Raw genomic sequence first — 16,242 nt, forward strand, 5'->3', positions numbered from 1 at the left:
GTCTGGTGGTGGTTGTTCCAAATGTCTTTTCCAGCCATTTGGAAAGGACTAAAATCCTGTCTCTGGATCTTGCAGCTTACCTGAGATGATGACTTTGTTTTCTAACTCTTTCACTCTTTTTCTTTAAACCTGTGCAAAGTGTCACTGAAAACCTTTTGCTGTTAATGGTTACTGCAGTTGGTTGCTCTTGGGCTCTGTGAGATGTTACTCATTAAGAAGTCACACTTTCTTACCAAGATCTGATGGTGAGCTTGCCTCCTGAGAGGGGGGCTCTCTGGTTCTTGCTGGGCTTTGTAGTTGCACAGAAGAAAAACTGGGGGATGGAGTCAACTTCTTTCTTACTGCCAGCAAACCACCGGCACATAAAGGAAGATTTTCCCGGGATGAGGGACAGCAGACTGCTCCCTACAAGCTGTAAATACTCTGGTCTTCCTGGGAGACTACCAAGTATGGAGACTTGCTTAGAAAAGGAGCAGAAAGGGATTTCTCACATGCTTGGGGAACAGGTTAGGAGGGGAAAACTGGGATTTGGCCAGATGGGCAGCAATTCAAGAAAGAATTGGGCAGACCACATGAGATGGAGATAAAAAGTTATTGCATGAGAATCAGAGATGGCTGCAGGTGGTGTTGCCCTTTGTGCCTGTGATGAAAGACAGGAAAAATCCATAAGGTACCCGAGAGCTGCAAAAGCTATGAGGAGCAGCTGTTCACCAGCTGCTTCTGAGATGAAAGGGCCAAGTGCTTACTAAGAAACTTTGCCTCTGGGGAGTGTTTTATCTACCATGGGGATGGAGAGCCAAGTCTCAATGCAGAGACAAGCCTGGGGCAAGCTTGTTGCATGAGAAATAGAGGGTTTTTTATTGTCCTGGTATGTGGGTGAACCGTGATAAGGCACTCCTTGAGAGCTAAGGAACTGCTCTGCTTTAACCTCAGCCCTTCTACTGAGCTGTGCATTCCTGCCTCAGCTGGTGGAAGGAAAGCAGATTTTGTTGAGAGGTTACTGGAGGGTATTGGAACCAGCTGGTAATGGCCCATAGAAATCATGTGCTTTTCCAGCCACATGCTTGAAGGGGTGCTTACGTGTATTCAGAAACTGGTGAGTGTGAAACATAGAGAACAAACTTTCATGGTGACAAAGGGGAGATAGAAGCTGAGGCAGTTGGACTATGTAAAATCAGTCTTAATGGAATATGTTTGCCTTTTTGGTTTGCAAATGCTGATTGAGTCAGAAACCTGTCTGAAGAAATAAAATTTTGTGTTCCATAATGGCAGGAATAGGAGCCTAATGATGGTAGTATTTTGTGTGAGGAAGGGAATATTAGCATGGAGGGCTCTAGAGTAAGTCAGAGATAAAGATGAGAAGAAGAATTTTGACTACCAGACTCTTGAGATACTGTTATTGCAAAGGGTAATGCAGGAGAGACATGAGTGCTAATTTAAGGCTGCTTGAAATGGAGGTGACAGGGTTTAATGGAAGAAATACGAGCCTTATTTTGGCTGCATCATGCTGTTGTTTACTAGAGAATATCAATTTTGGAGAGGCTGGCCAAGGTGTAAAGTGAGATGCCTGGAAAAAAATCTAGAAGAAAACAGGTTTTTAATGTCATCAGCCTGGGGACTGCATAGCAATTGTGGGAGTGAGTGAGATTGCTCAAAGGTGGTTTAGTGTTTTTGTTGGAAATAATTTGCATGCTTTTTATTGTCCCTTGTCATAGACTGCCTCTGTTTGGTTTATCTGTAAGGTTTCTGAGAGTATTATGAAAATACCTGAGACTGAAAACTGTCTTGAGATAGATTGGATGGTGTTGATTTTGCTGTTAATTGCAATTAGCAGTTGGGCTGCTCGCTCAGTGTTGCAGAGCCAGTGTGCAGAGAGTACCAATGCTACAAGTACTTTTAAAATAAATAGGTAAAGCAGACAGAAAGTAGAAAGGAAAATGAGATCTTAGAGGGGTATTTCTCTTCTCCCTCTCATGGGATGGGCATAGCTAATCACTGGCTGATCTGGGATTAGGATAAAGGCATTTCATAGATAGTACTCTAGCTACTAGATCGTGGTTCCTCTGATGCTGTTGATTAAATATTAATGCATACAACTGACTCTGTCTAGTATTTCTTTATGTAGTAGCTGTACTGGAACATGCTTGAACTGTTTCTCTTAATTCTATTCGTATAATAGAGCTTAAAGAGCAAAAAACAGACCAGTGAAATTAGTGGGCTATTGAATTATCATCTTCTGAATATTAACAAGAATTTCAGAAATATCTGCTATAAACTGAGGCAACTCTCCACAAATGAGTGGCCTATGTTTCATCCTTGCAAGTAGCTTTCAGCAGTGATTAAAAATGTATTTTAATTCAGCTATATACAGGAGCAAAAAGGGGGGGGCTGAAGTGACTTGAGCACTGTTCATGAGAGCAAGGTGCAGGGAGCCTTGGCTATGCAAAAATTTCTTTTAGCTGGCTTTATTAGAACCATTTATTTGGCTTTATTAGAATAAGGATGTTTTACTTTGGTAATTGAAGAATATCCTAAGCAGACTGTTCTGTCCTCCTACTGTAAAATATAGATAACCATTGATATTATTGTTAATAGCTAAGCCAGATGTCTATGCTCAATAGATGCCAGCAATCTTTCTGCATTGTATGCCAGCAGGGTTGAAAAGGATGCAAAGGGACTAAGTTTTGTTATGTGGTTACAGATGAAAAATAGCATGTTTATTGATTTACCATGAAGAGAAGTATTTCTAGTCTTTTGTCACTGTTGAAAGCTTTACCTTTCTTCAGTGCTACTGGATTGAGTATTCATTTTTAAAAGGATGTAGTTGAAGGCTTAACAGAAATAGTGCTGTTACACTGCAGTTTTCAAATGTTCTTGTAATCTGGCACTGGGATAAAAGCTTTAGTGAACTTGGCACTACACTGCCATTGGGACAACACTGATTGCAATTTATGAAGAGAGGTTTCTTTGTTACTGGAGCAAATAAAGAGTTTAAATGGTCAGCTTCTGCAGAGAAGGCACAAAACTAAGTAGTGATACTTAGTAGATTGCTTCTTGAGCCTGTTTTTTGGTTAGATAGTAAATTCAACTTCAGAGCTCCTGTTGTCAGGACAGAATATTTTAGACCAGTAAACTTCTATAATTGTGCTCAAATATTTTTATAGGCTTTATAGCAGTAAAGTATAATTTGCTTTTTCATAGTTGGCATAAGTGCCATATCATGTACCTTTAACTGACTTCACAGAGAGGTGGTAGTGTGTACTTCTGTCTGGGATACTGTCACTCACATCTGATAAATACAGCATGAGACTGACTGGCCAAATGATTAAAGGTTTCTGTGTAACCAGCATAGGCTTTTGAAGGTCTATGAATTAAGTCTTCAAAATTCTGTAGGCACCCTCAGGTTAGATCTGTAAAAGCAGTGCTGCCAACGTAAGTTTGAAGGCTGCTGAAGATCTGTAGAAGCAGAGCGTTGTGGTGCCTCCTTGTAGGCAGTTAATTCCCCAGTGGCATTGAAGTCTCCTTTGGGCTGTATACACGGTCTTGCAAAGCACATTTACTCTTGTGCTCAGAATAGAGGTTCTGAAAAGTCAGCATGCTGAGTAGTGAGCTACCTCCAGTAGCTGATAGATGGTCTGAAGAACGACAGTGCACCTTCAGACTCTGGCTCAGCCTGCTCTGATGGAAGTGGGGGTTTGGTGTTTGGTTGGTCTTTTTCAGTGGGGATGCAGTTTGAGATGAGAAGGCATAGTTGCCTGAGGAACTGTGGTAGAGACATCTGGGTTTTACTTGTAACTCTGATAATAAATTGTTGGGTGACCTTCAACTAATAACTCTAGTTCTGTGCTGCTCTGACACTTTCTCCTTCAGTGCAACAGACTTAGAGTGCTACTTGCTTTGTAAAGCACTTTGAGAGAGGCATAGGTTATCATTTAGCATTTGCAAAATGTACTTAAGAACCTAGAATCTGCTCTTGCCACATCCGTTTTCCTCTGAAGACTGCTGATCAGAGAGGGAGGGGTGGTTTTGACCAGGCTTCCAGTGCAAAAGAAGCCCTCTCTTTACCTGCCTGGAGGGTGATGTCAGTGAAGGATGTGGTATGAGGTTTACTCTGCTTAAGACAAGACTGTAATATGCAGGAAAACATGACTCTGTTTAGTTGGTAGCATTGTAGAGAACAGAGGGATGAAGGGTAACTAAGGGTAACATGAAGCATTTGGGATATTTATAAAAACATGAAATGGCTTTTCTTCTTAAAAGAATGGTTGCTCATCATTAAAAGCTACAAAAGCAAAGTGGGAACATGCTTTCCAAATCGTGAGGAGAACAATCCTTAGCAGTTACTAATCTATTTATGTTCCAGTCATGCTCAGAGTGTGGCTTTGAGCTCTGAAGCTGTTGTAATTGCCTGGAATATGTCACTCTGCAGTGAAATTCATTGTTCTGTTCTCCCCAAGAGAAAGGCTGAGATTTTTAGCTGTAGGATTCCCTTTCAATCAAGCAGAGAGACATGGCTAAAATCCCATGTATTGTTTTGTTGACACACTATTAATTACAGCTTCCATTATAAGCATGTCTGTACTATATGATCTAGGCAGAAATTGATGCACTCGGTGAGAAGCATCCAGAGCTTTATTTTGGAGATTATACATGAGTGTTAGGACCCAGGTTTTGCTCCCTGTTGATAGAAATCCCTTAAACTTTGCAGGATCAGTAGAATGCTTGTTTGGGTCCCTGGTTTCTTAAAGGGTCAGAGACTTAATTTTTTTCTTTCCTTTTTCTCAGCTTCTTCCTGCCAGTTTTCTTTTCTTATTCTCCGAGCAATGCTCAAAACATTTTGATGTTAAGCCCAATTGGATCACAGGATGTCAGGGGTTGGAAGGGACCTCTGAAGATCATCGAGTCCAATCCCCCTGCCAGAGCAGGACCAAAACTAGGGCAGGGCACTCAGAAGTGAAAGTGAACTCAAAGCTCCAAGCCTTGCATGCAGATATAGAGGGGACAAGATTCAGCATGGATAGAAGACAGTTTCAGAAAACTTTAAGATGTGGCTTCAAAAAGGCTTCCAGCCCAACTTCACCCACATTACATTGCATAGGAGCCACTCTCCTTTGTGCCTTCTACTGAAGACGAGTGCATCTTTAAATAACAAAGAATTCCTGTAACTTCCTTTCAAATCCCTAAGGTATTGTTGGCTGTGGGAACCTTCCTCTATAGCTTCTATGGAACCAGCAGCTTGGAGCATAGCCATGATACTTCCATGTGAGAAAGCACATGTGTGAAAGCAAAACACTCTTCACTAGTGTTGGTAGACTGGGTGGAAAAAGCAAATATTTGTTTCTTTTGTGAATAACAATGTATGTTGACTTCTCCTTCCTACAGGGTTAAAAAATGGAGTTGCTGCTAAATTTCAACTAAATATAAGACTTCTTTAGATCCAGGTGTTGTTCTTCCTGCTCCTTCTTTAATGCATGGCTAGATGAAGTGAATTACATGCTGAGGACCTCTAGGCAGGGAAGCGGTGATGAAAATGCCTGTCAGGAGGTAGGTCTGCCTCATCCAAGGCTGCTTTGGTACCCTGAAGTCTGGAGCACCTCACTCTTCCTTTTATTACTCCAGTGTGCATTGGTGGGTTGGTTCAGAAGGAGTTATTACTCTAAAATGGCTGTGGTGTCTCACTTCATCCCTCTGAATTCCACAAATCATGGAAGATAAGGAGATAAAATTTAGAAGTTGGTATTGGACTGAGACTAAACATGAGAAATTTTACCTTGGATCTTTTTAGATAGTAATATAGAAGAAGATACAATATTTTAAGACAAATTTGTTTTTCTCCAAACCTGGCAAGAGTTTTGTGAGCAGCAGAGGACAGAATGTCTTAAGATGTTTGATTTTAGTGCAGTTTTTCCCATAGCGTCTTGAATTTGGTAAACATGTTTTTTTCTTCCAAATGAACAAATATTTTATTTTGCCAAACACCTTTATGCAGGTTTGGATTTATTCCATTTGTACTCAAACAAGATAAAATTCTGCTCTATTCTAATAGAAAAATCTACAAATACCAAGGTTTGTGCAAAACCCAAGAAGTTAATTAGCACTGTGATATAAACCCTTCTGGTTTCTTGCCCATTTGCAACTTTGGCAAGGAAAAAACCCTCTTGTTTAAATTACTTTTAAATTTTTTAAGACTTTTATATTTTTTTGTTGAACTACCTGCAGGTATGCTGACTTATAAGTAAGTACCATGTTTGATGGCAAGTTATTGACTAAATCATCTGGTGATGGTGGCCACTAGAGCTGTGTCCTCTCACCAGCTTTGAGCTGTCCTGTGTGACCCTCAATGGGGGCATATTGAGTCAGATTTTTCAAAGAATCCTGTTTCTATTTGGTAGAAATAGCAGCATTCTTGTGGACTTAAGTGTCTCTTGACTTCATGAATCTTTAGTGTGTGCTCTTTTTAAAAAAATTATTTATTTAACCTTCACAGATATTTCACTGTGTCTGTAGTTTGGCAGTTGCTACAGTTGGGTTTATTACAGAGGGGATAAACTTGACTTCCACTGTCTAAAACCTTTCTGGATGTTCTCGGTGAAGGATTCACTTTTAGCATATTGAGACAGAAACAGTGAAACTTGCATTGAAGTTCTCACCAGTTCTCATACTGAACATGAAATGCTAGCACCTGTCAAGTACTGTATTTATGTGTAAAAAGAGACTGTCTCTGCCTTCTGGGGCTTTAATCTTAAAAAAATTGGAGAAAAGTAGTAAAGTTGCACAAAAGATTTCACTATTACTGGAAAAGGGAGACTAGAGAGACAAATGCACATGCATGGTGTCCCTCTAGCTGTTCTGAGGGACTGCCAGCATTAATGTCCTATTAAACAGGTTCTGGAGATATCAAGGAATCACCAAAGGGATCTGTGGTTTCCTGTTTCTTTCTTCTCTCCCATCTGGCTTGCTTTGATGCAGGAAAAGGTTGGTACGTGGAAAATCCTGAGCCAGTCAGTCAAGAACAGTAAAAGCTGGAGACAGTGAAAACCAGTTTCAAGATTCTGTAAAGAGCTAGGGGAAGCTTTCTGGGAGGGAGCTGAAGCCAGCCAGAGGGAAGTCTGGACTATTAAATTAATTAGCCTGTCATGAGGTTTTTGAAAGCAAAGATGGAGCTCTATTAGCATGTTGGCTTCATGGCAAGTGAGAGCTGGCTGGAGCCTGTTCATCTGCCTGTAGTTTTGGGATAAATTAAAGTATTAAAGCCTGTGGCTTTTGTTGAAAACTGACATTTTAAAAGAGGCAAGTTGGCTGCTAGGCATCGGAATCACAACAGAGCCAAAATAAGCTTCATGTTTCTTAACCCCCGTGTCACTGTGAGGGCCAGATTATTCCAAATGATGTGCAAATGCACAAGGACTGAGCATTGTGAGGTTTTAGGGGGGGGGGGGGGGAAAGTAAAATGAACTACAGGCATCCATTATGTAAATGCATGGCAGGTATGAAAAAGGCTGAGTTATTCAAGCCTGATAATGTTCATGAGGAAAGGGAAAAGACAGCTATAGAGTAAGAAAAAAGAGCTAGGGATGTGAGTAAACTGGAAGCTCAGACTGTGACTTCAGTGTTTGGCACGAGTCAGAAGAATAAACAAAGCACTGAGATGGCAGGGGGCAGGGAAAAGAGAAGTGTCAGGACTAGAATAAGCAGTGAGTCTCCAGCCAGCATGCTGTGTGTTGTTAGTGCACATCAAGCAGGATTTGTGGGAAAGATGGGAAACGGGCAGAAGGGACTAAAGGGTTTGGATGAAGGCGACCAAAGGGTTCTGTGCTCCTGTCATTTTTGTACTTGTTTGAATCAGATGCAGCTCAGTGGGGCTTCAAAATGGAATTATGACATACTGTTGGGAGAGAAATGGGCTTTCTTTTATTGGAAAAGGTGCAGATTAGATAAACTGGTGATTTATATGATTCTGAGTGTGTGGGGAGCTGGCATCAAGAGCTTAGAAACTAGCAAAAAGGCCCAAAGAGAAATGAGTTGCATGCCAAGGGACTGCTTATTCTCTCCCAATACAAAATGATGATGAAAGACAAATTTAATGAAAATATGTAGTAAATACAATTTTTGACAGACTGTAGCCAGCAATGAGCTCGTGGCTCATGTGTGTGATCTGAGAATTAGGAGCCTAAATGCCTTAGGATCTTTAATGCTTTATAGTAGCAGCTCAGGGTAGGTCAATTGAGAAGGGTGCCGGGCTGCCTCCAGTGCCCCTGTGTCTCTTTTGCAAGTACTGCTGACCTCTTCAGACTGTGAATGGTTCTACTTGGCCTTGTCAAAAGCTGTCCTGAGCATCAGCATAGTTCTGCTTTAAGATTTCTGTTGGCTAAAGGCAGCCCAACAGCGAGGGATGAGGGGTGTTGGAATATGTGGCTGGATCCAAAAGACAGGGACAAATTTAGTACACAGCCTTTGAGGAGTTCCTGTTTCATGTGGCTCTTGCCCCTTCCCTTAATAGTCCTCAGGGACACCATATTTTATGGTTTTGTATTGCCATATTATTTGCTCAGGAGATGCACAGTTTTCTGCTGAAGAAAGAAAACTACTATTCAGATAAACTCTTTTGAGGGAGGAATAGCCTGTGCAGATCACAAAGCAGTGATCATTGCACTATTCAATCTTCTGCTTAAGAAAAGAATATAATTTTTTTTTGCAACAGAGAGCATCAAGGAGAATGCCTGATATGTACCTCCAGAGTTCCTAGAATTACTGGTGAAAGTATGATCTTGGACCATGAATCTTTCAAATGAAGCTGCTGAAGCTCACCTGGTTCTGTAGTTTTATGAACACTTCTGATCTTCCCAAGTGCTGAATTTAGAAATTCTGCTGGAACAGTGTTAGGTCAGTGTGACAGGGATAAAACTGAGTTTTAAACTGTCTTTGATACAAAGGTAATTGGGCGACTTGTTAATAAAACATAGTTTTTTAAAAAGTTACTGAAAAAATGTGGTAAAAACTCTTAGGATGGGTAAAACCTTGTAAACTTACTGGATAAGTTCTCCATGCAGAATATACATGTGAAGCTATGTGTCTAAACCTCATGGTTGCAGTAAGAAATATCAACCTTCATCACTATCTTTAGAATATAACTAAAATTTTTGAAAAGTTGGAGGTAATTTTGCTTTGCTGCAGGGCTGTGCAAACTGTAATATGCTTGTCTGTTAAACTGATTTGGGGTTGTTTACCCATTCTGGGCACCAAGCCAGCCTAACTCACAACACTACAATTATCATGATTGTTTGGAATAGTTCCTCTTCTTCCGTCGGATTTCTTCTGCCTTGCTTCTTTTCTTCTTCAAGGAAGTCTTAAATTTTCCTGTCAGTTCTGAGGAGACCCTGATTTCCCCCTTAGGGGTTCCCACAGATCCGTGGAGTCACAGAGGCTTTCCAGTTCTGACAAATGTAATCCTTCCAGAGGCAGCAACAGGCAAGAGAGTCCCTCCTTGGGATCAGGTCCCTGCTGGCCCCAGCCAACAAAGCCAGGTCTTGCTGCTAGGGACATCCAGGGCTTTTTATTTTCATGGTTTAACACAGAATTTCTAAATACACATCTCATTTGAAGGCTGACATCATTCCTCATTTCTGGCCACACTGTTTCTGTAGCAGTTACCAGCAACTGGTTGGCAAACACTTTCGAAGTATTTTGATGCCCTTCTGTGAAACACAAAGATGGACCTGGCACCAGGTGCTGGCCACCCAGCAGCTTCTGGACTGTCCAAGTTCCCTGAGGCACCCATGGTCTGAAGGCCCTTGGAAATGCAGTGTTTACTGCACCTTTTCCTCTGGCCTCTCAGGCTCCAGGAGGAATAAACCACTGATTTCAGTGCTTGGTGCCTGCTGATGCCAGGCTCCTAGATAGCTCTTTTTCCAGTCTGCTGCTTTGGCTGAACATAGGTGTGGGTGTCTTTATTTACCAGGGAGGGCGTTCTGGAAGGTGCAGTTTCATGTTGCTCGTGCAGGCTGGGATCACAGCTTCCTCCCCAAGAAAGCCTGCAAGGCAGTGATAGTGTGTTGATCTAGTGGGGAAACAGGGCAAGTCTGTAATCTTAGCAATGTTGCACGCTGCTGTTTTATCATCAGTGATTTGCAGGGCCAAGCATGGCAGCAGTCCAGGCACAGCACACGGACTCCTTTGCACAGCTCTTCGAACAGAGCTGTGCATGGTGGGAAGAACATGCAGGAGATCCTTCACCTCAGCTCTCATCCTCTCAGAGAAGCTGTGCCTCTGCCTCTCCTCTGTGTGTTTCACGTAGGGGCTGGGTGGGATGCTCTGATGCTCCTGTGTCCGTGCAAGTGTTTACAGTTTGTGATGGGGCAGTGGTCTGAGAGAGAAAATCCAGTGCTTATCTCTCCTGGGACAGCTGGGCTGCTGTGTCTTCAGTGATAACACAGTTCTGGGGAACGTGCTATGGGTCCCTGCTGCTAGTGCTGGAGCTCTTCTGGGGCTGCAGTTGCTCTTCATCAGTATGAACTTGGGACAGCAAGGAACGTCAGAGATGGGGAAATGGCATGTCAGGGTCTTACTGATTGCTGGCCAGAAATTTTCCATTAGGGAATTTCTTGGTTCAGACCAAATTCTTGGGGTACAAAACTCTGCTGAGGCTTTCCGGTCTGTGAATGTCAAGTCAGGGACTCTGTGCATGTATATCTCTTTTTTTAGACTGTGGAAAATTACATTTATTTTCAGTCAGCCAGCCTCTCTCAGGAGCTCCTGGAGGATTTTAATATGGCTTACTTGTTTAATTATTTTCTATATACTAGATTTAGAGACTGCTGTATTATTTGCTCATTTGGTTTTGAAAGTTGTCATCAAAATCAGTTTACCAGAGGGGGAAAACGAAAAAGAAAGATTTTAAGTGACATGCTGAGAATCATGTGGTATGATTTTTCAGTGGCAAAATTGCAGTTTTAATGCCATTGTGTCAAGAACTGTCTAGAGGCAGATGTTCCACATCTTTTGTTCAAGTTTTGTTCCCGAAGTGCTACGTTACCACCCGAGCACAGGGGGGATGTATCCTGCTGCTAGGAAGTGCAGTGAGGGAACTGAATGGCATTTTGATACAGACTAACCAGAGATGTCCAGAAGCTCCTCACATGTTTTCAGATTTTGAGGTATCTCATTAATATCATTCTTGTCTCCTTACCACTTACTTTATTTTTCATTGAAAACCATGTTTTTGAGCACTTATGTTTAAACTGTTTATTGTCTAAAAAGTCTATTTGCTTAGACACGATATTTAATATTAGCAATGTGGCAAAATATAAAAGAATTGAGTGAATGTGAAAAACTGCTGTTACACCCATCTGTAAAGCTGGTAGTGATACTGGGGGTATCCTGAACTTGTAGACCTTGGGGCTACATCTTTTTAAGGAACAAGTGCAATATCTTCTTGTGCCAGGACCTTTCAAAAGCATAAGGAATCTGAATTATTTTTTAAGTGTTTATTCTATTTCAGAGCTGGCTTACATAAGGTCTCCACATTTCCTGCTTTACATCATGAGGACTAAGAATTTGCAAAGATCTTCTGAAGGAAATAAAAATGTATCTGCTACCCCACAGACTAGCATCAATAACTTCAGATGCTTATGATTCAAGGGTAAAATGAATGTGACTTTTTTTTCCTTTCCCTTCTTGTGGATGCATGGAGTTGTTTCATTTCTATCTAGAATATAATTTCTGTTAGCATAAACATGCAATTCCTTCAGAAACAGTGAAAAATGAAAGTGATTTCAGCTATTCCTGGACACAATATAATGCTGGCTTCACAAATACTTCTGTTGGTGTTACTGCCCAGATTCTGAGATCACAAAGTTAAATTTCCAGACTTTTATTTTGTCATGCTTTATCTTGAGAAGCCTAACAAGAAGCAAGCAGGTGAACCATCTAGTGGACAAGGTGGCTTCCCTTTGCTTTCTTATTTTGATCCCCTTAACTCAAGGGGTCAGTCCTGTTCAAAAATATCCCAGCTTCACGTTGTTTTAATTTTGTTAACTGTTATTTAGCATCTGAACTAATTCTTCCAGCACATAACTTCAGGGTTTATCAGGTTTACAGCTGAAATCCCGACCACTGTTTTTGAGTAGAAAGCCTCTGAGAGGGAGGGGGGGGCATGGGAGAGAGAAGAAAGGGAAGAAATACGGGGATATATCTGACTTGTGACATTTGAGCATTGAAAGAAAATGATGTTATTTTGCCACTTTTACTTAGCAGGTAGTTTTAGGTTTGTTTTGGGCTTGTTGGGTTTTGTTAGTGTGTAGGCTTTTTGGGTTTGTTTGTTTGTTTGTTTTTGAATAATACTGTTTGAATTAAGATCCTAGTCTAGCTTGACAAGCTCAGTGAATTCCAAAACCATTTTGTTTGTAAGGAGCAGCATCTGCACTTCACAGAAGTTGCTACTGGCAGCAGCCACTTTACTCAGCACATGATTGGGGTGACTTTGAGAGTGGCTTCAGTGAGTGCCTTTTCCTACTGAGACAGATGGTGCAGTGAATTCAAGGAAAATTCATGAATAAGGAGGAGGCAGGGAAGACAAGACTTAGAAGATTGTTTTTATTCTAGGTTTTATCTGGAAATCAGAACATTTTGCTGGAGATGGAAGAAAAGTGTTATAATGGATGAGTCTTGGAAAGCAGCATCTAGGAAATACAAGTTTATTACAGCATTACAAGTTGACTTCTTAACCTGCAGCATTATGTAGTTGTTCTGTAGTGTTTGTTTAGTAAGTTATAACAAGAGGACATAGTAAATATGTGTTACATTGGACCTAAAGAATCGAGTTCTGTGCTGTCTTCTTGAGTAGCCCATGTGGTTACATTTCTGTATAACCACAGTGGCTGTATTATGGTTCAGCTTGATTGATTGAGGCAGATCTTGAAAAATGCAAAAATCTCTCTTCTGAGGCTAAAGTAAAGTTTGAGGTGCTGTAAAAGGCATATATTTGTTTTGGCTAAGTATTGCAATTCTGTTTATCCTCAAAGAAGCATTCTTTTTCTTGGAATATAAATAACATTTTCTTTATGCTCTTTGACAGACATATTAAAGGGTGATCCCTGTCCTATCTGAAACACACGAGTTGATCTGTTCTGGGTGTTTTGGTGTCATCCAGCACAAGATGTTGAGTTCTCAATGACTAAAATGTGTAGGGTTGCAGAGCCTGATGAGCCTTCCATTCTAGCCATGGAGATTGTTCATGGGATGATGACTGGATAGCTGGAAAATGAATGCAAGCTTGTGGTGTGCACAGAATGGTAGAGGTTGGAAGGGACCTCTGGAAGACATCTGGTTCCACCACTTGTACTCAAACAGGGCCACTTGAGTTGGTTGTCCAGGACAATTTTTAGAAGTTTTTTAACATCTCCAAGGATGGAGACTCCAGAGACTCTTTGGGGAACCTGTGCAAGTGCTCGGTCACCCTCTCAGTCAGAAAGTGTTTCCTGTTGTTCAGAGGCAACTTCCTGGGTTTCCCTTTGTGCCAGTTGCCTCTGGCCCTGCCACTGGGCACCACTGCAAAGAGTCTGGCTCCATTCTCTTTGTCCTCTTTCTCCAGGTATTAATGTAGATTGATGAGATCCCCCTCAAGGACATACCAAGGTGGTTGAAGTCCCCCATGAGGACCAGGGCCTGCAAATGTGAGACTTAAAATCTTAATAATTTTAGGCACCGGTATTCTATTCTGCTATATGGAACTCGTGTATGTTCACCTGCTGTGCTGTTGTTAGTTGTATCTGTTCCAGCATGGAAGGTGATAAGAATGAGGACTGAATGGAGAATAACTTGCCATTCCTTTATTTTCTCCTGCAGCTCCTTTCACTTTTTATCTGCTCTCTCCTGGTGGTGTCTAATTCCCTTCCATTTTTTGCCTTTTTCCATCTGCAGGAGGATGCACCAGCCAAAAGAATTCCATCACCATTGTCTCATTTTGTACCAGACTTCAAAATCTTTGCACACCAAACCATTCTTCATCCTGCAAGTGCCTCACAAGGTAAATATATTTGGGGTTTTGCTTATTTGTAAATCTGGTGCCTGACTTAATCTGCCAGTTGTGTCCCTGAAGAGTAAAAAATAAATAAGTAAATAAATGCAGAGACCTCTGAGTGAAGCAGTTTCTAAAGAAATACGAAGAACTGTACAGAACAGGACTTTGGTGATCCTAATACTTCTTCCTTTGGGAAGGAAACGTCACCTGTATAGTAGCTGTCTTCAATATAACTGAGTTCTCGTGCTCCATGAGTTAATGGTGCCACATCTGGCTTTGCTCCAACTCTGTAAGACAACCTGTGAGCTGACAGCTCCTTAGGATGGGAAAACCACAAGGTAAATTGTAGCTGAGGTATCTCTTCCCTGCTACTTATCACATTCCAGATGAGTGTGGAGTACTGAACTTCCACAAACAAATCTAGGATCCATTTATTGAATAAAGGCTCTGCTGTTCACTTGGCCAGAAAAATGTTTTGTTTGCTGCCTCATTCCCTAGTTGTTTACAGTCCTATTTTATCTACTGTTCAGGTAAAGTAGGAAATGGGGTAAAGTTAAACAGTTTATAGTTCAGCATTATGTGTTTTTTCTATTCTTTTCAGGTGTGCTTGATTGTAAGAAATGAATTCCCAGTAAAAAATGATTTAAATTCCCTTATTTTCAGAATGATGATGATGATGATGATGCAGCCTCTGAAGCACAGAGAAGTGCCTTTTAGTCGTGTCATCAATCCAGTGAAGGACTCATTGAAGGAATTTGCTTCAGATCCTGGATTCATGCAAATTAGGAACTTGGTACAAGGAAAAGAGCGATCGGTGAGTTCACCTCTTCAGGTTCTCCCAACCTGCTTTTTGTCATAGGTTGGCTACGCCAGGGCTAAGGCTGTGCTGTGCTTCCTCTTCTTTGCTGTAACAAACACATCAGCACAAACTGTGGCTAAGGGTACACAAGAGGCTTTCAAACAGTTCCAGGTACCTTTAACCTATGGCTCTCTGGTACAATTCCTAACCAGGAGAAAAACTCCGACAAATACCCTTGAATGTGATGGAATTTTCTGGGGGAAAATGTATGCTGTGGCCTCAGTGCAATCCAGTTGCCAATGCACTGTTTGTTAATGCCCAAGACATTTTCAGGAGGAGAACAAGAATGTCATGGCTGAGATTCCCACACTGCGTTATGATGCAGTCAAGGTAGCAGTCTTGACAAGAGTTCTTGGGGTCAGGATTGAGCAAGGCAAAAGCTAGATGAATTTTATATCCCAATACCATTATTTTAATTCTACTGGCCACTGACTAGACTTCTGATACCCAAACAGGCACTGGGGTTTGCCTTCATACTTGAAGGAGGAAAAAAAAATGAGGAAAATTAGTGTTGTTGGGTTTTTTTTCCTTTAAGGAAAGAAACATTCTTCTGGAAGTTCTCTCAGACACAGTTCCAAAATATACTGCTTCTATGTTCTTATATCATACCTGTGTCCAACAATTCATGATGCTCCCAAATTCTCCAGGTACAAGTTGCTCACACATCAGTACCAGAATCAATGTAGAAAAGCTGTTCTGAAGTACCACGGCTTCTGTGAGGCTGTGACTCCAGCCCAGGTGCCCCAGAAGCAATGCTGGCTTCAGCAGCCTCCACACACTTCTCCTTTTTTCCTAACCTCTTTGGCTAGAGTCAGATTCAACCACGGGAGGCTAAACCAGATGTTTCAAGCTAAGTTACTTAGGTAGTACTACAGATTTACGTAGGACAAGGCAAACATCAGCAGTGAGCCAGGCTAGGCAAAGACTGGTGTTGTCTATGAAGAAAAAAGAAAAACCTTGAAAACAAACACTAATTTTAAACTGTCTTAAGTCAGTTTTTATCATCTCTCAGGCCTTCTTGCTTCCTAGAAATTTATCATTTTCCTTTTTTTTATTTGTCTTTTCTCCCCCCTCCCCCCCGTTATGATTTGTTCTAAACTTAATGGTACCTTTCATAGGCATCAAAGGATATTTACTGACCTATACCGAAATGAACTGGACAGTGTGCTCCTGAAGAAGCAGCATCCCTGTTGTCCCATATATAGACAAAATTGTGTACAATATTTGTGACTGAAAGCATGATTTGTTAATAATATATAGTTACTTGTAATATAGAGGTAGGGCAATTGCACAGTGACAGCGTATATGAATTTGTCTGAACTAAGGACTTTTTCCAGTCAAGGACAGGAACTGACATGGCCATCAC

This window comes from Calypte anna, chromosome 2, assembly GCF_003957555.1.
Source record: "Calypte anna isolate BGI_N300 chromosome 2, bCalAnn1_v1.p, whole genome shotgun sequence".
NCBI classification, from domain to species: Eukaryota; Metazoa; Chordata; class Aves; order Apodiformes; family Trochilidae; genus Calypte; species Calypte anna.